Source organism: Rousettus aegyptiacus, unplaced genomic scaffold (assembly GCF_014176215.1).
Source record: "Rousettus aegyptiacus isolate mRouAeg1 unplaced genomic scaffold, mRouAeg1.p scaffold_m13_p_13, whole genome shotgun sequence".
Classification (NCBI taxonomy): domain Eukaryota; kingdom Metazoa; phylum Chordata; class Mammalia; order Chiroptera; family Pteropodidae; genus Rousettus; species Rousettus aegyptiacus.
Window position 1 is genome coordinate 73,614,643 of NW_023416288.1, and position 25,000 is coordinate 73,639,642.

The window sequence follows — 25,000 nt, forward strand, 5'->3', positions numbered from 1 at the left end:
AATGTTTTCATATAATCATAGTTATGAGTTGAAATTATAATTTTAGATTTTCCAGGTTCAGTCTGGGATTCAGAACATTTTAGTGAATGGGAAACTCTAAGTACTGAAAATAATTAGAATAAACCCCTAATATAATAGCACCTTTTTCTAATTAGGTTTCATAAATGACCTGTGAATATTTAAAACTTTCAAGATTAAATAGCTGAATATTTCTAAACATATTGAATAGCTGGCAAGATATACATAGATATCTAGCACTGTTCTATGGGATTATTCTCAAGTCAGTTAACATTTTTGGACATCCTAGATTATTAAAGATTTGACTTCTTATGTAATTGGTGGGTTTTAATGTTCTCGGGGCATTGAGAAGACCTAGGAGGTCTCCCTCCTCTAACTCAGTTTCCTCATCCCTGTTCCACTTCCATTGTCCCCTCAGCTGGAGCACTGCCATATAATGAGTATCTGGTTCATTCGTATTTACTGTTTTGGGTTGGATTTTATTCGAATAAAGAATTTATGGAAAGTTTCAAGTTTTGGATAATGAGGAATAACAAAAAATGTATTTTTAAAACATAAACACATAGGAATAATCTTTTTTTAAAAGGGTAGCTATAAAAATATGTTCCATTGTAGTCTCAATTTTAATATGCATGGAATTTATTTATTTCATTATGTCACTGCCTTGTAAAATAATTTATCTGAACTGAGACACAGGGGGATGAGATGAGACTGAGCTAAAACCCTAATCAATTCTTCAGGCGTTCTGAATAAGTAAGACTCAACCTACTCATTACAACAGTATTTCTGAATGACTTCTATTCCAGACTCAAAACACCATCCCTAAAATATCACGTTCAGCCCCTACTCCAAGTCATTTTATTGCTGACTTCATCTGCGTTTCCTTCTTCAACCTCCTGTGTGTCCACAGACCTGGGATTCCCTTCAGCTCTGTGTGCCACCTAGGTATATCCTATCTACCATTTAAGAACCAACTTTTATCTTATCTACATGTAAAGATTTTTTGTTTGACCTGTCCAGCTTGCATTGACCCTCAAACGCATTTCTTCATCATTCTGACACTCAAAACCATAGAATCTTTGAATCTTAATAATGCATCAAATATAATTTTATGCAATGCTCCTATTTTACAGATTAGAAAACAACTGACTTTCCAAGCATTATGGTAAGTACAGGAAGAGCCAGAACTAGTATAATGCTAGCTGCTGAAAATTTCCTTGGAACCTTGTTATTCCTGCTATTCCATGTTGCCTTAATCACATGTACTGTATGGATGCTTTCCAGTAGTGTTCGTACTATGCCTTGCCAACTAGACTATGAACTTCACAGATCAGGAAAGCAACACACATAGCGAGCACCTAGTATACCCATGTTGACTGAATAAATGATGTGCCATTGAGCCATTAAGAGTTTCATTTTCATTAATTCTAAAAAAAGAAAAATGCTCTCTGGAATTAAATAGTCTTAGAACCCTTTCTGTCAGAGTTAAGGTTCCTGAGGTATCAGACCTAGGAAATATGTAAATAAAATTCTGCCTTGAGGCTATAGTATTAGGCTGCTAATTTACTAAAATAAATTAAAACCAAAGCCAATAATTATTAATGCTCAGTTTTTAATAACTGATTATCAGCAATACAATGTCTAAGAAAGAAATGAAAAGTAACAAGAGAAGTTTAAGCATCAAGTTTAAGCTTGATAGTTATAGTACTTGTGTCTACAAATTGGTGGAATCCTTTTCAGTAAAAATAAAATTCTACTATGATTATCTATATTTATATTGTTTCTCATTTTTGAATCTCAAAGAGCTCTGTTTTCACTTGTCCTCTGTATGCCAATTCAAAAAAAAAAAAATGAAACACAAGGAAAATACGTGTCTTTGGTGGGTTGCAGGATGAATAGGAAATTAGCCTCATCTGCGGCCATTAGCAGTTATCTTTCCCTTTTAGCCCCCATTATAGGATATGTGGGTCATTTGACTTACTTCTGAAAAAAAAAGTGGATATCACTGTAGTGATTATTTTTCCAAATTATTTAAAGTACTACATGCTATACCACTATCAAATAATTAGATTTTCTCTTATGAAAAATGTTCCACTTCATGAAAGAAAACTCTGACAATTCATAAAATAAATACCTTTAAAGAAACTCTCTATTCAGTGCTCACTAATTCTTCCTTATGTATCTTATTCTCCAGTAGAATAGTCTAAAGCTTTTTAATTAACAGAGTGTAATTTAATGCAATAGATTTTATGTATTTAATATTTTGATTAACTTGTAAGTGTAGCATAAAGTAATACTGAATGGTTTAGGTACTTCATTTATAATCTCCAGTCATGCAGCAGTGTTTAACTGATTAATAATATATTGTTTAAGAATACAGTGGGCTTTGAGGATAAAATGTTTGGGTTTGAATCCTGGCTACTCCCTAGCTATGTGACCTTGGGAAAGTTACTTAACATCTCTTTACTTCTATTTCTACTCATAAAGCAGCAATAATAAAGTACCTACTTTACACAATTGTTATGAGAATTAAATGATTTTTTACCTATGTAAACCATTTGGAATAGTGCCTGGGTCATAAGTGATCAATAAATGTTAGATACAGCCATATAGTAATTATGACCATAAATCCTTTTTGGAAGAAGGGATGGTATAAATACATGAATTAATTTTTAAATATTGTAAGAGCTTAATTAGCTCTAAATATATTTTGGCCCTTCTCTTAAAGTGAGACTTTTATTACTGTACTGGAACAGTCATAAAACAAAGATATATGTGCCTCACATATTGGATAACAGGCATTAGAATTATTAAAGTAATGACTGGCTACACTTTCTTAAAAGTATATTTAAGGTAATAAAATTTAAAAGAATAACAAAACATATAGCTAGAATTATTCCAGAGAATAATTTACTAACAAATTCTCAAAAACAAAAACACTAAGCCAAAAGCCCAGGTCATGACTCTGAACATTTTTAGATGAGCAGAGAAAAGTAAATTTCTAAATAGAAGCGCCATTACTGAAATGCTCTGTACAGAGACTCCTACACTTATTTCCTTAGCCATCAATCCCAAGCCTCATCATTAGATTGTCATTAAAATCATTAACATACATGCATTAAATAGTCTGGGCCTACAAAACATTTGCTATGCAAATTTGGGCTTATGAGGTCTGATAATATATATTCTGTTGGAAAACCTTAAATATTAGTAACTCAAAGTAGACTAAAAAAATGGAAAGTTTAAAAAACATAGCAATATATATGTGTATTATAAAATACATTTCTCCTGACAAAAATTCCTTTATGGTGTAGATTGAGTCAAGTCCCCTGTGTCTGTAATGACATGAAAGGCATCAATCTCACTTGACAGGAAAAGCCAATGACATATTACCATTATCTCCTACTGCCAATTATTAATTTAACAAAAGTTTATTGCTTGCCTTCTATAAATAAGGTGCTGTGAGAGCACTTAAATATCTATCAAAGAACTTGCAGTCAGTATGGGAGAAATATATACTTAAATAACAAGGTTGCCAGCCATATGTATACTAAGAAAAGTAGCAATTAAGCAATATTGGAGGAGTTAACAGCTGGAAGAGATTATTTGCCTCTAAAATGAATCCCAATGGATACATACTACTAATAGAATTCATTAAAGATAGTAAAGTAAGAGCAAGTTCAGATGGACAAAAGAGAATTCTTAACTATGCAGGTGATAAAACTCTCTTTGGTTTGAAGATCTATTCTGGATGGTTCGAATATTCATCATCCATTTTGAAATTTATGCATTGATCCCTTTAGTTATGATTTAAGGTCCCTTACAGATTAAACCGCAGTCCTTAATAGAGCCTTTAATGATAAGTAAAGTAGAAGCTACTTTAAACAAATAGGATCAGTTGTTTCTAGGAGTAAAATAGATAACATTTGGAAGACTGAGGACTTAATTTTTTGTTTTGCATTTTTTTAAATTTATGAACAAAAAGAAGAAAGAACTAGTGGAGTCACTGATTTTTTATTCTCATTTGTGAAATCTTGAATAGAGAATAATAAGTAGACTTAGTTTTCATACACCTTATGACAGGAGTCTGTGAAGCTTGGATTGGATGATGTCCCAGCCATTCATTTATTTATCAAGTACCTAATACATGCTGGGCATTTGTATTATTACAAGAGAGTAAACACATTGGCGCAGGGCACAGAGAGGCACAGATAGGAGGTAAACACATTTATCTTGATAGTCGCTTCAGGAGTTCTAAACCTGATAAAATATGTCATATTCCTTTATGTGGATTTGGAAGTAACTTCATTTTTGATTTTAAAGAAAATTATCCATTTGGTAAATGATGGATATCTTTTCAAACTGGAATCTATGAATCCATTGCAAACAGTATAAAATATTCTTCCCATTAAAACTGAAGATTTATAATTCAGATATTCCTTTTAGTCTATTACTTACTATCAACTATGGGAAAAGAGTGATTTCTGTTTCCTGCTTACAGAAGGCGTAGCCACCTACTTTGATATAATTTACACTTGGGAGAATTAGAAAACTATATGGAACGTCTTTAGAAAATCAATCGTAGGGAAAGTATTTAGTGATGGAGAGTTATGAAGTTTGTTGCTATTTCCTGACAGAGAGATACAAAGTCAGTAACTAAGATGAAATTACTTCTAGAAGGGTAGAAATTACTTCTTGTTAAAAGTGAAAAAAAAAATCAATTCAATAGACATTATCTGCAAACCACTGGACTAGGGTCTCATGTGGGCAATAGTTCCTGTTCTCATAGAGTTTTCAGTCTAATAGAGAAATAAGATATATACATACATAACTTTGATACCAGGCAAAATGTGACCCATACCATAGCAGACAGTGTGATGAAAGAAGGGAGGTGGCAATGCAATCAGTTAGTGCTCTATGAGGAAGGAAGCCTGAACTTCAGGTAGGCTTTGAAATATATGAAAATGCTCATTATGCAGAGTTGAGGGAAAAGGGCATTCTGAGTGGAAATGAGAAAAATGGAGAATCTTAGATGTGTTGTAGGGATCCTAAGAATGTGTAGAGGCCATGGAGAGAGGTGGGTTGGTAATAAATGTTAGAAAGGTCAGTTGGTGAAGGGCCCTTGCAGTTTATGAAGTTTAAAATTTACTCTCTGCCAGCTGAAGGGCTATTGATGGTTTTTGAGCATAGGAGTGAAAATATAGAAGAGTTTTAGGAGGATTAATTTGCAAAGCATAGTTGAAGTTTAGGCCACTGGAGGTATGGTTACCAGTTAAGAGCTTACTAAAAATATGCAATAAGGTAATGATGGTTAGGACTAAGGTGGTAGGATTAGAAACAGTGAAGGGAAGTGAAGAATTTAGGCTATAGGCTGTGGAATAAAACATTTTGCACCTATTACTCTTAAATTCATATGTAACCAAAATAGTTCCCTTTTGTAGTCTACCAAGGTGATAGAAGGACCCAAATTTATCAAAAATTCTAAAATTTAAAATAGGTGATTACTCTTTAAAATACAAATGCAATTTTGATAATCTTTATATATGTTGTTTAAATTGCTCCAGAAGGAGGGGAAACAGATCCCAGAAAGCTTGGATATTAGAAAGTGAAAGATGGGAAGTTATTGAAAACAAATTTCTCTACAGTCTTCATTGTGATTAAAATATTTGCAGTAGCAATGGCCACACTCATAAAAGCTATTGATACTTGTCCTCTGAAAATTTTGTTTATTTTAATTTTCAGTGTTATGTCATTTTAAAGAAAAAAATACTTTAAATCTGAATATCATGAAAAACCATCTAATATTTACAGAGATAAGTAGCAAAAAAGAAAAGAGATAAGCCTCTTTAAAATCAGGTAACATATACCCTTGAGTGTCTTGCTAAGAATCTCCAAATAATTGGTGAATTTTTAAAATGCCCCTACCTTATCATCATTTTAGAGATTAATGAACTGTAATATATGGCTCCCAGATTTCTGTCTCATTCTGCAGGTATTCTTCTCTTGGTAGATTACCCATGCCAAGGCAGAGGAATTATCTATTATCTGAATGAGACTCATGCTTTATATCTTAGTCACCTTTGCTCATATCCCTAAATCCTTTGCATCTCACCTCTTTCTTCATATCTGCTTAATCTTAGATTGAAAAATATAAGATTTCTATTTTTGGAAGCAAAAACAAATATTAGTTTCATAAAATTTAACCTAAAAATCTATTTTGTGTTAAACCTAACTCAAAGCTACATCCCTACAAAGTCGTTTTCTGACTCCCCATGTGCATGCATACACTTAAGTCTTTGAATTCACAAGTTGGTTATAACTTTCTTTATTCCTTTATTTGGTATCTCTCATTATCTATGTGCATATACATCTCTCTGTTAGAGTTTTACCTCTTTGAAGATACAGACCATCTGCCAGTTTCCAGCAGAGTATGTTGCACATAATAGGTGCTCAATAAATGTTTATTCAACTTAAATAAATGGAACTCATTTCTTTTCCATTAAATCTACCAAGCCTCTACTAGAAGGAAATGCAGAGTAGTAGTTAATTTTTATACTGTAGTTTAATCTCAGTTTTACTGCCCACCCTCAGTAATGGTATGTAACAAAAACACAAACAGGACTAGCTACATTAATAGACTGATGTATTGCCTAAAAAAGTATTGCTTATTTAGTTGTAAAATTTATAAGTACCTAAGGCATCAGTAGAAGGCAGATGAAATGTTAATGTTTACCTATACCCTAAAGCAAAGAGTCAAATTATAATGGGAAATTTTATCTTTTTAGAATGTGATCACACAGTATCAGCATATTCCCTGGAGAACTGTAAATTCTGTTCATTTTCTCCTTATTCAAGACTAAGTAAAAGGTCCTATAAACTGTTCCCATTTTTCTTTAGAATAAAAAAAAGGACAATGAATAAAGTTCTCTTAAACTGAGATGTTTTAAAAGTATGTAAGCTTTGTTCTGTTTTTAGATTCCACTTATAAGTTGAAACCATGCTACTGTATGTCTTTCTGGTGATCACACTGTAAAGTATAAAAATGTCACATTACTATATTGTACACCTGGAACTAATATAACCAATATAAGATTGTATACTTAAATTAAACATAAGCAAATAAAAAGTATTTAAGTCAATAAACATCAGACTATAGATAGAATCATAAGTGTTTCCTTATTTAGATATTATCAAATATAATAATCAAGCTATTTATAAAGTGTCATCATTTATTAGAAACTCAATATATAAATATGATTGGCTCTTTTAAAAATACAATTTCATTAATATCATGAAACTAATGATAAAAATTTTGTCTTAAATGTTATGATAAATGTCAACAAATGCCATAAAGAAAAGCTAACAATTAATGGCTCATATCTATGACACGGGGCAACTTTAGGCAATATAAAAGTTAATTTTCTCAAATTTTTAAAAGTCAAAACTAAATTTAAGACTATATTAAAATTGTTTTTATGTGGTTTACTCATTATAAGAGAACCCTTATACTTTTTCTTCTGATAATATTAGTTATTTGAGAAATTTTTAATACATTTAACATAATGTGCAAAGAGATATAATACATCTTTTAAAAATCTGATAAGAATAATTTTTCATCTTTTCCCCAGACCTAGCACATTTGAAAGATATCACATGCTTCTCTTAGTAACTGTGGATCATTACTATACAAAAATGTTACTCCCAGATAATACTGAAAAACCTATACCCAGAAATAGCACTAGTATCCTAATGCTTTGATTTTACTATGGAAAAGCATTTTATTTGACCAAAATATAGCAATCTTTATCCAGCAACATGAATTTATATATAGAGTACTTTGACAAACATATTGAGAAAGACTAGTGAAACAGAAGTCTTAGAACTAAGGACATATAGAAGAAGCCACAAGGAGACTGGTAGGAGGGGTGGAAACATGAAATGGGCTGGCTCCACAAGCACGTGTGGTGATTGAGAATCCGGAGGGATATCTCAGCTGTAGAGGTCCCCTCTGAGAAGCAAAGGGTCCCAGTCCCATACTGGGCTTCTCATTCTAGAGCACCAGTGCTTGGAAGAGAGGTCCCCACATCTGACTGTGACAATCAGCAGTGATTCTGTCCATCTGGCTGAGATGAAAGGCTACTGGAAACCCAGGCATCCTCTTAAAGGGCCCCTGAACAGACTCTTTCGCTCCCAGGACTTATCCTGGTCTCTGGCAGAGGGACGGTGGCTCAGGGGGTACCAGAGACATATAGGGAGAAACAGAGTTGTGTAGCTTCAGGACAAGGGCTGGGGGGACAGTTGTCATTGTCCCTGAATTAAGCCCTCCTCTTATTCAGAATGCAGGTTCAATACAGCAAAATCTGAATCTGCATTGGCCAAGTGAACTCTGCTGGCTCCATCCTGATGCCAGCCCACACAACTCACATACTACTTGAAGTTATTCAGACAATGGTCAGCTGGCGTTGGACCTTGCTGCATTCTTTCTTGGAAAACTCTCAGGAGTCTGTAGGCCCCAGGAGGCCAGCAGCTGGTGTTGGTGTGCTCTGAGACTTTTGCCACATGGCCCCAGGTTCACTACTGAAACCAAATCTCGATCTCTATTAACCTGGTAAATACCACTAGCTCCACCATGGTAACTCACTAAGAGCCTGCTTCATCCAACTAGCTTACCTCTCAAGGCTCTTTCAGTGACCGACACATATAGGCAGCCAATGGGCAGCAGCAGGCATCAGGGTGCCCTGGGCATTCTGTTCAGTTGCCCTAGGCCCAGTGGCAGCTGGCCTTGATTTGCAGCATGGCCTTTCCCAAACACCTCCACGTCCAAGCGCAGGCAGTGACCGACCACAAATTGCTAAGTAGCTCCAACCAGGTAGCACCTAGCAGGTCACAAGCAGTGACTGACCTTGGCCTGCACAGATGCCTCTCCCAAGAGGCCCAAGAACCAACACTTTTTGCGGCTTGCTTCAGACCACAGTAGAGCACCACTTGGTTAGCCCTATAAGCAGCACACTCAAAGGGTAGTCTCAGAAGACACCAGAGCCACTTGGGCAAATCATGCTCCATGGGGTCAGCTCGCACACAGCAGCTCATATACTATGGTTGGACTGGTCCTTACAGCCGGTCAGCCTGAAGGTCCATCCCACCCACTGATGTGCCAATGGCAATCATGGCTCAACTACATACAACAGCAGGGCACACAACGACACACACAAGGATCGCTTCTGGAGGACTCAGAAAGAGTGATTAGGAAAACTGTGCCACTGAGCCTTTCAAAACACCTACTGCATAAGACCACCTTGCCAAGACTAGGGGACACAGCAGATCTACCTAATATATAGAAACAAACACAGGGAGGAAGTCAAAATGAGGAGACCCAAATAAAAGAACACAAAACTCCAAAACAGAGAACTGAACAAAATGGAATCAAACAATATCGAGTTTGAAACACTGGTTATGGGATGCTTAAGGAACTTAATTTCAACAAAGAAGTATTAAGCATAAAACAGGACATTAAAATCATTAAAAAAAAAACAAAAACAAAAATGAAGGCTACAATAAATGAAATGAAGAATACACTAGAAAAAATTAATAGTACATTAGATGAAGCAACATACTGACCTGGCAATTTGGAAAACAAAGTAGCAGAAAATATTCGATAAGAAACAGCAAATAAAAAAAGAATTAAAAAATTAAGAATACTTTAAAGAACCTCTGGGACAACATCAAACATACCAAAATTTTCATCATAGGGGTACCAGAAGGAGGAGAGAGAAAGGAATTAAAAATCCGTTTGAAGGAATAATGACAAAAAAACTTCCCTAACCTGGTAAAGGAAATAGACATACAAACCCAGGAAGTGCAGAGTCCCAAATAAGATAAAGCCAAATGGCCCACATTAAGACACATCATAATTAAAATGTTAAAAGTTAAAGATAAAGAGAATTTTAAAAGCAGCAAGAGAAAAGCAGTCAGTTACCTATAAGGGAGCTCCCATAAAACTGTCAACAGAAACTTTGCAGGCCAGAGGGATTATCATGAAATACTCAGGTGATGAATAGCAAGGACCTAAAACCAATATTACTCCACCCAGCGAAGCTATCATTTAGAACCAAAGGACAGATAAAGAGCTTTCCAAACAAGAAAAAGCTAAAGGAGTTCATAACCACCAAACCAGTATTATGAAAAATGTTAAAGAGACTTCTATAAGAAGAAAAAAAGAAAAAAATATGAATAATAAAAAGGCAATACTACATATCTATCGATAATTACTTAAATGTGAATAGATTAATTGCTCCAATCAAAAGAATAGAGGTGGCTGAGTGGATAAGAAAACAAGCCCACAGATATGCTCTCTACTAGAGATCCACTTCAGATAGAAAGTCACATATCGACTGAAAGTAAAGGGATGGCAAAAGGTATTTCATGCAAATAGAAACAAAAAGAGTTGGGATAGCAATATTTATATCAGACAAAACAGACTTTACGACAAAGTTATAATAAGAAATAAAGTAGGACATTTCATAATGATAAAGGGATCAATCCAAGAGGATACAACTCTTGTAAACATTTATGTACCGAACATAGGAACATCTAAATCAATAAAGCAAATATTAACCCACATAAAGGAAGAGATTGACAGCAATACAGTAATAGTAGAAAACTTTAACACCCCATTGACATCAATGGATATTCCAGACAAAAATTTCAACAAAGATACAGTGGCCTTAAATAAGACATTGGACCAGATGGAATTTATTGGTGTTTTTAGAGCATTACACCCCAATGTATAGCAGTAGAATATATGTTCTTTTCGTATGCACACAAAACATTTTTTCAAGATAGACTACATGTTAGAACAAAAATTTAAGAAGACTGAAATTATAACAAGCATATTCTCTAACCAGGATGGTATGAAACTAGAAATCAATTGCAAGAAAAAAAAATGAAAAATACACAAACACCCAGAGGCTAATTGAACGCTACTAAACAATAAATGGGTTAACAATGAGATCAAGGAAGAAGCCAAAAGATATCTTTAGACAAATGAAAATGAAAGCACAATAACCCCGAATCCATGGGACATAGTGAAAGGAGTCAAAAGAGGAAAATTCATAGTAATACAGGCCTACCTGAAGAAACAAATAATCTCAAATAAACAATCTAATCTCACACATGAATGAACTAGAAGTAGAATAGCAAACAAAGTCCAAAGTTAGTAGAAGAAGGAAATAATAAAGATCAGAGAGCAAACCAACAAAATAGCCTAAAAAATCAATACAAAAGATCAATGAAACCAAGAGCTGGTTCTTTGATAAGATAAACACAATTGATAAACTTTTAACTAGACTTGTCAAGAAAAAAAAAAAAAGACAAGGCCTAAATAAATACAATCAGAAATAAAGAAATGACCACTGACACCACAGAAATACAAAGAATTATAAGAAAATACTAAAAACAATTATGTGTTATCAAATTGGCCATCTGGAAGAGACAGATAAATTCCTAGAAACATATAATCTTCCAAGACTGAATTAAGAAGAAACAGAAAATCTGAACAGATTACTAATAATAAAATCAAATCAGTAATCAAAAAACTCCCAACAAATAAAAGACCTGGACCAGATGGCTTCACAGTTAAATTTAACCAAACATTCACAGAAGAATTAACACCTACTTTTCCAAATTATTCCAAAAAATTCAAGAGAAGAAAAAGCTGCCAAGCTCATGTTAGGAGACCGCCATTACGCTAATTCTAAAACTAGACAAAGACATTACAAAAAATGAAAATTATATGCTGATATCCTTGATAAACATAGATGTAAAAATCCTCAACAAAACATTAGCAAATCAAATTCAACAATACATTTAAAGGATCATACACCATGATCAATTGAGACTTATTTCAGGAATGAAAAGATGGTTTGGCATCCACTAAATAATCAGTGTGATACACTACATTAACAAAATGAAGGATAAAATCATATAACCGTATCAAACAATGCAGAAAAAGCATTTGACAAAACCCAGCATTCATTCTTGATAAAAACTCTCAGCCATGTGAGAATGGAAGGAAATATATCTTAACACAATTAAGGCCATATATGACAAATCCAGAGCTAACAGCATACACAATGGTGAAAAGATAAAAGTGTTTCCCTAAAGATCAGGAACAAGACAAAGATATCCAATTTCACCACTTTTATTCAATATAGTATTGAAGCCCTAGTCACTGCAGTCAGGCAAGATAAAGAAATAAAGGCATCTGAATCAGAAAGGAAGAAATAAAACTACATTTGCAGATAACATAATATTATATAGAGAGAACTCTAAACATTGCACCAAAAACTATTAGAACTAATAAATGAACTCAATGAAGTAGCAGGATACAAAATTAATATTCAGAAATTAGTTGTATCTTTACACAGCAATAACAAACTATCAGAAAGAGAAATTAAGAAACAATCTCATTTACAATTCATCAAAAAACAAAATAAAATACATAGGAATAAATTTAACCAAATAGGTAAAAGACCTATACTCAGAAAAGTATAAGACAATGAAGAAAGAAATCGAACGAGATACAAACAAGCATATACCATGCTCATAGGTAGGAAAAATCAACATCGTTAAAATGTCTTAGATTCAATGCAATCTCTATCAAAATACCAATGACATTTTTCACAGAACTAGAACAAATAATTCTAAAATTTATATGAAACCACAAAGACCCTGAATAGCCATAGCAATTTTGAAAAAGAAGAACAAAGTCAGAAGAATCATGCTACCTGGTATTAAACTATGCTATAAGGCTAAAGTAATCAAAACAGCATGGCACTGGCAAACAGATGGACATATAGATCAACAGAACAGAATAGCAAGCCCAGAAATAAACCCACACCTATGTGGTCAATTAACCTATGACAAAGGAGACAAGAATATAAAATAAAGATAGTCTCTTTGATAAATGATGTAGGGAAAACTGGACAGATAAGTGTTAAAAATGAAACTAGACTACCTTATTATACCATATATAGTAAATTCAAAATGGATTAAAGACTTAAATGTATGACCTGAAGTTATAAAACTCTTAGAAAAAAACACAGGCAATGAACTCTCTGACATTGCTCAAAGTAGTATTTTTTTTTTCTGATATATCTCTTTGGGCAGGGGAAACAAAAGTACAAGTGAACAAGTATGACTACATCAAATTAAAAAGTTTTTGCATACAGAGGAAACATCAACAAAACAAAAAGACAATCTATTGAATAGGAGAAGATATTTCCCAATGATAAATCCAAGAAGGCATTAACATACAAAATTTACAAAGAACTCATACAACTCAACATCAAAAAAATGAACAATCTACTTAAAAATGGGCAGGGGACCTGAATAGACTTTCCTCCAAACACAAGACATACAGATGGCCAACAGACATATGAAAAAATGCTCATGTCACTAATCATAAGAAATGTAAATTAAATCCACAATGAGATATTACCTCACACCTGTCGGAATGGCTATCAATTGCAAATTGGTCCAGGCACTATAAAAAAATAGTATGGAGGGTCCTCAAAATATTAAAAGTAGAACTACCTTATGACCCAGAAATTCCATTTCTGGGTATTTATCCAAAGAAATGCAACAGTAATTCAAAAAGATATACGTACCCCTATGTTCACTGCAAGATTATTTACAATAGTCAAGACATAGAATCAACGTAAGTGCCCATCAATAGATGACTAAATAAAGAAAAGGTGGTACATATATACAATGGAATACTACCCATCCATAAAAAAGAATGAAATCTTACCATTTGTGACAACATGGATAGACTTAGAGGATTTTATGCTAAGTGAATAAGCCAGAGCAAAACAAATACCATATGATCTCACTTATATGTGGTATCTAAAGAATAAAAGCAAACAAACAAACAAACAAACAAAACAGAAACAGACTAATAGATACAGAGAACGAACTGATGGTTACCAGATCGGGGGTGTGGTGGAGGTGGGGGGGGTTGGGAAGGCCGGGTGAAGAAGTTAAATCAGAAAGCATAAATTTGTAGTTACAAAACAGTCAGGGCATAAGAAACATAGTCAGTCATATTGTAATAACTATGTACGGTGCCATGTGGGTACCAGAGTTACCAGGGGTATGGATCAATTAGGAAATTACATAAATGCCTAACCATTATGTTATCTACCTGAAAAAATGTAAAATAACACAGAATGTCAACTGTAATTGTAAAATTTAAAAAAAAAGGGAAAAAAGGAAATAAACAAAATACTCAGACAAAAAAAGAAACATATTGAATGTATTGAAATGTGCAGCCCTTAATCCATGCACCTAATCAATACATATTTGTTCAAGTCCTTGATTATAAAGTTTCTTGATCCTTACTTTTACTTCACTTAATTTAGATAACTTTAACTCGCATGGGGTATATTGGTTAACTCTAATAGAAAATGTTTATAAACATATGTAATTTTTTTTATCTCATTTATTGTTATGTCCTACTTGTTGGTTAATGACTTTTAAAAGTATCAGAATAGACTCGAATGTTGCTACAGGCTAATGTTGTCCATTGCATTCCATATGTTTGGACTATAGCATGAAAATTTTCTAATTAAAAGAAACTACTCAGATAATCGGTTTTTCTTTTAACTGCGTACAATGTTTATTCAGCACTTGGCACAAAGCTGTTGAATAAATAATGGTAACTACTAGTATGTAAACATTTAAAACTCAAAGTACATGATTAGCACATTAACTATCAATTTCATCTGTGTTTGAATAATTTTTATTCAAATGGTTCAAATTTGATAATGACAAAACCCTCATGTTTAACTATATAAGCATCCTTGTTTTAACGATGTAAAATAAATTCTAAAACATAAGCACAGGTTCCTTCATTAAGATGGAAAAATTTAGTTTCATGAGACTCAATTTTTAGTTTTGTTTGTTATTTTTGAGTAGCTAACTTCTTTTGATTGATATTTTAAAAAATATATTCACATCAAAAAAAATTTTTCAAGTCATTTTTGTTCAAAGAAGTTTCATAGGAAAACTGGTGAAATTTAGAAAGCATATTAAAAGTGAAGATTGTGGAAATTCAATTTTACTCATTTCCTTCTAGTATATATACAATGAAATAATTTATTTATATCTGGAATTTAATGGTTGATTTATAAAAATTGCACCTTTAGTTATCTCCATTTTTATAGTCAGACTAAAATGAGAAACATCCTAAACATTTCTAATATTTTGTTTAGGTAATATATTAGTTTTACATATCACAGAAATAAGCTAAGAAATGAAACTAAAGTTATAAATGGAAAAGTTTACTTTTAAAAGAAAACATTTTGTTAGTATTTTTAAAAATGAGATTATCTTATTGGAGATATATATGGAGTATAAATATGTAAAATTATTTATATAGTCATAAAATTAATTAATTTTACTTAAGATTTTATTCTTTTGAAGCATAACTCTTGGTATCTCCCTCTGAAATCTAAATTTTATATTCTAAATTTAAGCACAGATTAGAGAAATATTTAATTCTTGTTTACAAACATGAATAAAGGTCCGCCTAAATTAAAAATAACTAGAAACAATAACTTAGCTTTTACTTTACCAATTAAGAAATTATTAAAAAAAAATCTTTACTAGTATGATTCCATATTTTTCTAACATTATTTTTTGAGATTTTTTTTGTAAATTAAAATAATATTTACAACAAATATTCTAGTGTTGAATGAATTGATCTTTGTTTTCATTTGGAATAGTTTATGGATAGCTGCCATTAGGACAGTACTCAGAATCATCATTCCAATTCAACAGATAAAAATTCTGCTTACTTCTTGATGAAAAGGAAAATACCTATTCCCAGAAATGTGTGACCATTAAAAGAGTACAGAAAAATTTAAGTGAACAGATGATTCCTCAATTCCACAGATACCTTGTATAGTTCGCTTTAGAAAACTATAGAAAATGCTCTCCTGGATTTCCAGTACCTTTTCACCCTAAGGATAAATAGCCAAATAAATTTTAATTTTTCTTCTTAAAGTCTGAATACAAGTTTAATCCTAATATATTTAATAAATTTTAGAACTCTCTTATTCTATTTTCTTTAAAAATTCATTTAGCGTTTGATTGCAATAGAATATTATTTTCAGATAACTGTATTAAAAGTTTCTCTTCTAAGATACTTTGCAGTCTTAAGGATACAATTCCTAATTCTGTCCTATATCCCAACAGATTTGACCTCGAGGTGGAGTTCCAAAGCACCACTTAAAGTCAACAAGAGTTCTAAGAAACATAACAAAAAGAAGTCCTAAGAAATAAAAAAAATATATTTAAAAATGCCTGCATATATATGTATATCAAAATTTCTCTCAGATTCTTGCCCTACCTTTAGCATTATATTAAAATTTATTCAAATTTATTCAACATTGTTTAAAGAAAGTGAATTTTACATGATTTCAAGGCTTATTCCCAAATGGTTTCAGATAGTTCTGCTGTAGTGCTGATTAAAAAACACAACGACAAAATTCTTTAAGATTTAACATTCCATTTGATTTATAAAAGTGATAGCTGTAACCCAAATGGCTGTAATAAAATTAAAATATAGATGTAATTTATTTGATCATAGATGAGTACAAATAGATTGTGCCCAATCTCAGAATCAAAATAGTTTCCTGTTGAGATACAATTTGTACCATTACATTTTGTGTCTCAGAAATGAAAACTTTCAACTAACTTTCAGCTATGGATCTAAGGACCTTTATATTTCTTATCTGTTGGTGAGAGAAATAAAAGAAAGCTAAATTACATCTTGACACCTGCCCATTCAATCAACTTTGCTGCTATCCCAAAACTCCTTTGAACTATTCATCCCAAAATTGTGTTTTTGCCTTGTTCCTTGGACTAAGCTTCAGTCAAAATGTCAAGATAGGTTTACGGAAACACAAAGTGTGCATCCCCATTTCTCTCTAATTCCCTCTTTGATACCTTGGGTTCTGGCTGCCTGATCTTGACCTCAAAGTCCTATAGTGGTGCTGTATGGCTATGACTAGCCACCATCCCATGTTGTGTCTCACTCATTTTTCTGGAATGTTGTTTATTTCCCTTTGCCAACTTGCCCGAAGGAGATGCTGCCCCTCCACTGCTGGCTCTTGGTGAAGCTATCTCTTGGATATCTTTGTGGGATATTGCTCTCCACCAGGATTACACATAGTTCATGTCGTTGGGTCTGTCTAATCTCAGAGACTCACTACTCTGCTAGAACTATTCCTTTGCTCAAATTAAACTCTTATGACTGACTCAATGTTCAGTTTTCTCCTGCACTATGCTCAGTTATGCTCTGCTAGTTCTAAACATAAAAATGGAATAGGGAGTAAAAACAATATTTACCTTTTATTTTTAATGTGTTGCATTATTTCTTTCTTTGACTTGCTAATTAACAACAGAGACCTTAGATTTAATGTTACAAATATAAATTTATCAGCAGTTAACAATCTGTGACCAATGATTACTTTTGCTCCCGCCTTTTACGTGTCTTGCTAATGTCACTCCATTTTCAGTCTTCAAAGACTAAGACAATGTTGAGCAAACTAAAGAATGTTAATTTCCACTAGCTATGTTAAACTATTTGGTGATCTGTTGTTTATATAAATAAATTTTGTCATAATTAGAGAAACCACTGATGGAATGTAGAAACCCTGAGATAAACTATGATTTTGGTGCCAAACAATTTTAATATATTGTGATACTTATGTGACTGCTCAATTTTAAATTCTGTCAAAGTGGTTAAAAATGTATATACTTTGAACATTTATTAAAATATAGTCTCATCACATAAATTACCTTCATATTATATACTATTCTGAACTGATAGCTAACTTTATATAACAAATGTCTTTTGTCATAAAATACCTATTCTCACAAAATATACATCCAGTTTCTAAGCCCTATGTCAAAAGCTGAAGTTAAAACACAATATGAGTATGTAAAAACCTTCAATTTTCTCTGGTACTAAAATTAGAAAATAATTAATATTAAATAGTAATATTCATTTTTTTTAACAATTCAGTCCATGGCTTTTTGACCCTTAGAGAAAGAAAATTTCTAAGACTCAACTAGTGTTAATGCAAACGAAGATGTACCTTCTAACGAAGTGTCTTCTTTAGATATAAAACAGAAGCAGTAAGTGACAATACTGTCAGCTAAAAGTTTTCTGACATACTTTGCCTAAATTGTGCGGATTCATATCATTTGTATAGTTCTATAAAAATCCTTCAAAACCCTATAGGAACCCACAAATTTCCACAATTGGCACGGTGGGGATATAACACTTTTCAGCTGAAGGCACTGTACCTCTGGGAGGATCTTTTTATTAAGAGGAACTAGAATGAGTTATAAGTGCCACATATGGGGACTGGAATAATGTAAAAAAGAACAGCAGCTGCTGAACCACACTTGTAGCACTTAAAAAAAAGACGAGATGATAAAGAGCTGGCATAATCATAAGTTCTCTACAATCACTTTCGAAAGAGATCTCAAAGCTAACTAGCAAAGTTAATGAAAAAGTTTAGAGATTAAATAAAAATGGAATTAAATCAGAACAAAAATTATGAGGCCCAGAAATGTTAGGGGGAAAAAATAGGTAACCGAAAAGCTGTGAATTAGAAAATCAGTGAAAACATATGTAAATCAAAAAAAGAAAAAAAAAAGTCTTTATGTTTAGAGCTTCATAATGTATCTTAATGATCCCAAATATCAGCAAAAATAGTGCAGGTTTAACAGTCATTTAGACAATGAGATGGAGCATTCCAATTGCCTAAGTTGTCAGTCACTTTCAACTGCTTTTCTCTGAAATACAGAGCCAATTTCAAATGCTTTTGTCCACAGACAGATCTAAGATCTGTAGGGATTTTATATGAAATATCACCAACCAAAGGTGTAGGGGGCTGCAAATTCTACATGTGCCTACAAATAGCAATTTAAATTTTAAGACATCCAAAGAGAACAGAAGAAAGGTAATATTATATACATAAATTTGATTATGTTTCATGACAATTCACAATTTATATTAGATTTTCAAAACTGTTTTATAAAATGGGAGTCTGAAAATTCCTTTTCACTGTCTTTGCTGGCAAACTATTATTTCCAGGAGAGGCTGAAGTTTATTATTGGAATGATAATAACAACTGAGGTTCTCAAGAGGCAGAGGATGTTATAAAAATGATTGGGACATGAAATGTACAGAAAGTTCTAGGGCATGTAGAATATGTGTTCAAACATGTTAACCAAAAAGATGAATGTGATCTCCATTGCAGTCCTGAAATAATACTACACCACTCATTTCACGTGATGCTTCAGCCTTTGATTCCCTTACCCTAAAGTTTTGGCTTCTAAGAATACAACAAATGTATTTTCTAGTCTTATATAAACCATATTAACATTCTGGTTTTACACAGATCATTACCTCTCAAACTTCAAATATTTGCTTTAATAAGATGAAGAAAATAATAATCACCAGCAACTAATATAGAGTATTAGCAAGTAGAAGTATGAAGTGACATAGAGACTAAGAGGATTCAGAAATGAAACATAAGAAATGATCTGAAAACTCAAACAGCAGGAGACTCTAATAATCAGAAAAGGAAACAACATGACAATGGAAGGCTTTGTAAGTAAAGCCATCAGGAAGAACATTCATTTTGATCTCTAGAAACAAAATTTGGAAATCGAAAAATGAGAATCTCATTTAATATTTTTGCAAGAGAAAATAAAAAGCAAATCTGAGTCAACTTATTGACAGTAAGGAGAAACAACTGCTTAATAAAAAAAAAGTGAGTTGAACTAAATATTTTTTTTGCCTCAAGTTTGGAAGGAGACAGGAAATGAATTGATTTTACCACGAGTTCACCTTGCAGGTCTTCTCTCAATGTTTTCTTCTCTTTTCATTCATTTAAGTCTAACACATGGGAAAAGAGAGTACATTTACATTATTTCCACCTGAACACAAGCATCAATCCTAATTCTTTAAGTAGCTTTTTAAGAGGCAAAGATCGATATAAAATAGAAATCTAAAGTAATTTTATCCATACTCTATAGAATTCTGAAAATTCAGGTAATCAGAGAATATTGGCACTGAGCTACATAAAGGAAGAACATTATAAATCATAATGATACAGCTCAGACTCTTAATGGAAGTATCCTTTACGTTTGTTCAGACTATGATGGCTCTAGAATTCTTGTAACAGCAGTAGAAAATAAATATTTTTAAAAATCCATTTGATTGAAAAGAATCAAAACAAGCCTCAAAAAACAAATTTCTTTTTATATAAAATCTATGTTATTCCATCTGGCTTTAAAGTTTCCTACTCGTTCCTAAAATCTCCTTGAACATCCATCCGACTTTTACTGCATTGATCCCAATATAGTTTTTTTCTTTTTCAATTTACCTCCAATAAAATAACTAAAATTTAACAAGGTCGGGGAGGATAATCACAAATGAGGTGAACAGGACTGCCACTTTCTAGTCACATAAATTTGGACAATTATAATATACATATTAACTAAATATTTAACAAGTGTACTTCAGTAATATTTAGAAAGATCTCTTTGCTCCCTCATAAAGATGAACACTATCTTTAGTTATTTCATTTTCTAAAATTTCTTATTCTCCCTTCTTCTTCAGGGTTCTAAGACAATCTTGGATTTCACTCTCGTAGGTATTTCCTCGTGAAGTAAAATCATGTCGAGCTGTCACCTCCCTAATTTGATTCTACCTAATTATTATCAGATGATTACTGAATGTTTATTTTGTATGGTATAATGCGTTAGGGGGTTCATATACTATATTATGTCTAAATATAATCTCTGTGCTTAAGTTAAGGATATCTGCAAAAAAAGTATGCACCCATACACAAACATATACGTACTCACATACACACTGTATTAGTTTTGGGTAGCAGTACAAGGAGTAAGCCCTTCAGAAGTGTAGAGTGTGGTTCCTGACAACAAAACTACTTGGGAAAGCCAACTTGAAAAATAGGACTGGACCCTTAAAGAAAGGTGGAATTTAAGTGAGGGAAAGAGGATGAAAAGCAGAAAAGAGTAAGGGCAGAAAGGCAAATAGTTAAGGCAAAATAAATGCACTAGCTTGGCAAAAGCCTTTATTCGGGGCGCTGTAAAAGTTGGAGTGAAGAGAAAGTATTAAATATGGGACATCAAAATAAAAAATTTGGATGATAATTTGGCATCTCTTGTTCTCCCAAAAATAATCTATAAGAAGCACTAATCGATAGCTATTCTACTCTACTAAAGTGTCAAAATATTTTGTCTACCCACCTCAGGAATACTTCTATACTCTACTGTATAGAATTTGGCTATTTTGGAGTTGAATAAAAATACTAAAAAAAAAAAAAAAAGTTTTAGTTTTGTTTTGTCCTGAATCTAGGACATTTATGTTCTTGGATTCAGCAAGTAAAATGCTGAACTTGTCATTTTCCTTCTTTAACCTTTCTCCTCTTGTGTTTATGATCGCTTTTTGTGGGCTTCTAAAGTTGTTATTGCTTTTCCTAATTTTTCTCTTTGTCCTCGGCATTCAATCAGTTGTCTTGTCTGATGTTTCTTTTTACAGACTTCCTGTATCAATTCCTTGCTATTCATTCCCAGTCTTGTAGTTAAGTCAGATATTACATACTGCAAGAATTTCTTCTGCTTCGCGTCTCTTTCAACTCAGCATATCCTACCATGCACAAGCTTCACTTGGTCATAGCTCATCTAGTACATTTTCAGATTACTCTACCTAAAGCGCAGCTCCGTGAAACTCAAGCTCATAACATTAACAGGCTCTGTTCTGACTAAAACAAACCTCATAGCTTAATATCTGAGAAACTCAACATTCTGGTTCTACTTCATATATTCTAAATTCTATTTTATTTTTATATTCTAAATTCCTATCAAAATTAATAGTCAATGTTTTCTAGGCACATATCATAAGTTCCTGTTCTGGGTTGGTATTACCCTCTTTGAATTGTTCTTATCTTGCTCATAGTCAACCTCAGATAACATCATCTTATCTCAAAAACCTCTTATCCTGCTGACTGAGTAACCTGATCTCTACATGAATTACAGAAAGAGTTGGTAGGAAAAGAAAATGGACTGTCAAGGAAACCAACAACAGGTTTATAGAGTGCTTAAAAATATGTTAAAATGGGAAATATTTCAATATTGTTTATAGTGTTATTTAAAGTAACAATCGGATATTACAAGAGGTAATATCGACCAATAACTGTGTACACAGCACTGTGAGGGATGCAAAGAGCAATTATTATGTTCCAGGCAAGAGTCCTATGAGGTAGGTATTACTACTTACCACATTTTCAGCTAAACTCAGGAAAAAAAAAAAAGAAATCTATTCAGCTATTAAGTGCTTTATCTGAGACTAGAACCCCTACAGTCTATCACCAGAGCCCATACACTACTGATACCACCAGGCCTTTCTGCTTCTAGTTTATAATTGCATCAGCATAACTACTCTCCTTCAAAATAACAACAAATACCCTGACTTCATTTCAGGACACATAAGTATGCTATTTAAATATTTTATAAAAATTCTTTCACTTCTATTAAATTTTCAAAGTACTTTGAAGTGCATTCATTATATGTGGCCACATTTTGATTGTGATATTTTTTCTTGCCTCACACTATACATAAAATGTCTAACATTGTTTAAGAAGTATCTAAAATATCTATAAAAATGATGATACAGAATATTGAAATGACATTCTGTCAACAATATTTGACATCTTATACACAAAAAGTTAATGATAGCAGCAGAAACCGATTCAAAGAATGAATGTCAACTCAATATTTTTTCATGATAATTAAAATTTTAATTATAATTCACATAAATTAGGAAAATACAAAATATGGTCTTCCTCTAATTTTTATCTTTTCTGAAATCTATTTCCATCAAGCTGAGGGAAACTTTCCTTTTTTCTAAGAAAAATACACACAAATATTTTTTATATGCACTACTAATTCATGTAAGCATAAAAATTACAATATACTGACATTTTAATTTTATAAAGCCGTACTGTTTGTACATCAGGCATTAAATACAGTTTTCATATATTGTTTTAAATGTAATACTTTTTCTCTGAGATATGTCACATTTATACGGCAGCTAAATTAATAATAAAACGAAGACTTGTAATGCCAATTGCTAAATAAAAAATACTATTAACCTAACGATGCTAAATTTAGCTTAATATTATTTCAAGTTCTAAAATATAATGTTTAATAAACTATTTTGTTGAATCATTAATTTTTTTATTTTAATACCAACTTAACTTACATAAAAAATACTCCTCCATCCTCTATATATGGTCCATAGCAACCACTATATACTGCATATTAGCACAGGGAGTTGCATCAACAGCTTAAACACTTTTATTATGAATGTCTTTCATATCTCTAAGATAGGTCTTTTTTTTTTAAAGGGGGAAAACAGGATCTAACTCTTGTTTGCTCTTTATAGTTTTATTGTTTTAGCATTTTATACAGGGAGTGAGCATTAGCATACTCAGGAGAACTGCTGAAAGTAAAAGGCCTCCAGCTACCTACTGCCTGGCTGATAGGATAAATCAGGGATATAAAAACTTTTGTCTGATTGCTCACTTTCCTTGTTTCAGAATACTGCTACTCTCAAGAGCATATATTCATGTTCTTTCTACTTCAAGTTTTATTACTTCTTTTGTATTATTTAATACATCTAAAGACACTTCCAAAAGACAAATTTTTCCATTTTGAAAAAGTAATGGTTTGGAACCTGATAAAACATATTAATGTGCAGTGTGTTTTTCACAAAGGCGATAGAGTAAAAGTGCTATAAAGCAATTAGGCCATGGTCTTAAAGACATTAATACGTCAAATAGAATAAGATGTTTAAAAAGTCAACAAAAATAATATTCTGTGAAAGGTCAAATGAAAATAGGCACATATAAAGACCACCTTTTTCTTCCACATCTTTTGACTAGCTGTGTAATGCAAAAATGGGGGAAGAAAATATAAAAATTAGAGAAAGTAATATGCTTACCTCAATGACTTGAAATTAGAAGTATATGATGCTTAACTTTAGGAAGTATATATAGACATAAGTTATAACTCATCTTAACAACTGAATGGGGTATACACTTCATTATTCAGATTCTAATTTTTTCCTCTGAATTCCAGGTTCTACTCAGGTCAGTACTTTTTTGTAAACAAGAAACTGATATGCTTGGCCTATTGAATAAGGCCAGGCATTTTTTAAACTGTCATACACATTTCTGAAATCCACAATACATCAATTTTTAATACATCTACTCTCTCGGCTCCATTAAAAAGATGGTAGGGGAAAAGATTTTAGAGTAATTAATGATATAGTTAGCTGCTAAATATTAATAGGAATCGTAGTCTTGCATAAAATATAACATATAAACCTTGCTAATACAGACGCACCAGTAATTAAGTTGAATATGTAATTACACTGATTTATAAGATAGGCAAAAAGTCACACTTTACTGCCTTCTATGTAAACTGTGGGTAACAGTTAAACTTTGCATTTTATGGTTTATAAAAATGGGCCATATCTTAACTATAGTTCATAAATGGTTTAGAGACCTGTAATAGTAGTAAAACTTATGACAACTTATTCCATCATGAATATTCTTACTGCACCATACAAACCAAACCATGATAATCACCAATAAGATGTAGGCTCAGACTCTGCTTTACATCCAAAAGAATGTTAGTAGTACTAAGAATTTGTAGGGCACTGCTAGTACAATAATCACAGGACATTGGAGAACATTTTGAAGATGTCTTAAAACTGATTTGATACACTTTTTCACATCACGAACATGGTGCAATTTAACTCTACTTAAACTTGTATTTTTTACTTATACGTCATTCAAAACTTCATTTT

At 32.4% G+C, this 25,000-nt stretch overlaps 1 protein-coding gene across 1 annotated transcript in view; it reads right to left on the reverse strand.

Moving 5' to 3' along the window:
* The window catches only part of FOXP2 (forkhead box P2), a 336,947-nt gene that overhangs the window by 4,922 nt on the left and 307,025 nt on the right, over window positions 1-25,000 (reverse strand). The window lies entirely within an intron of this gene.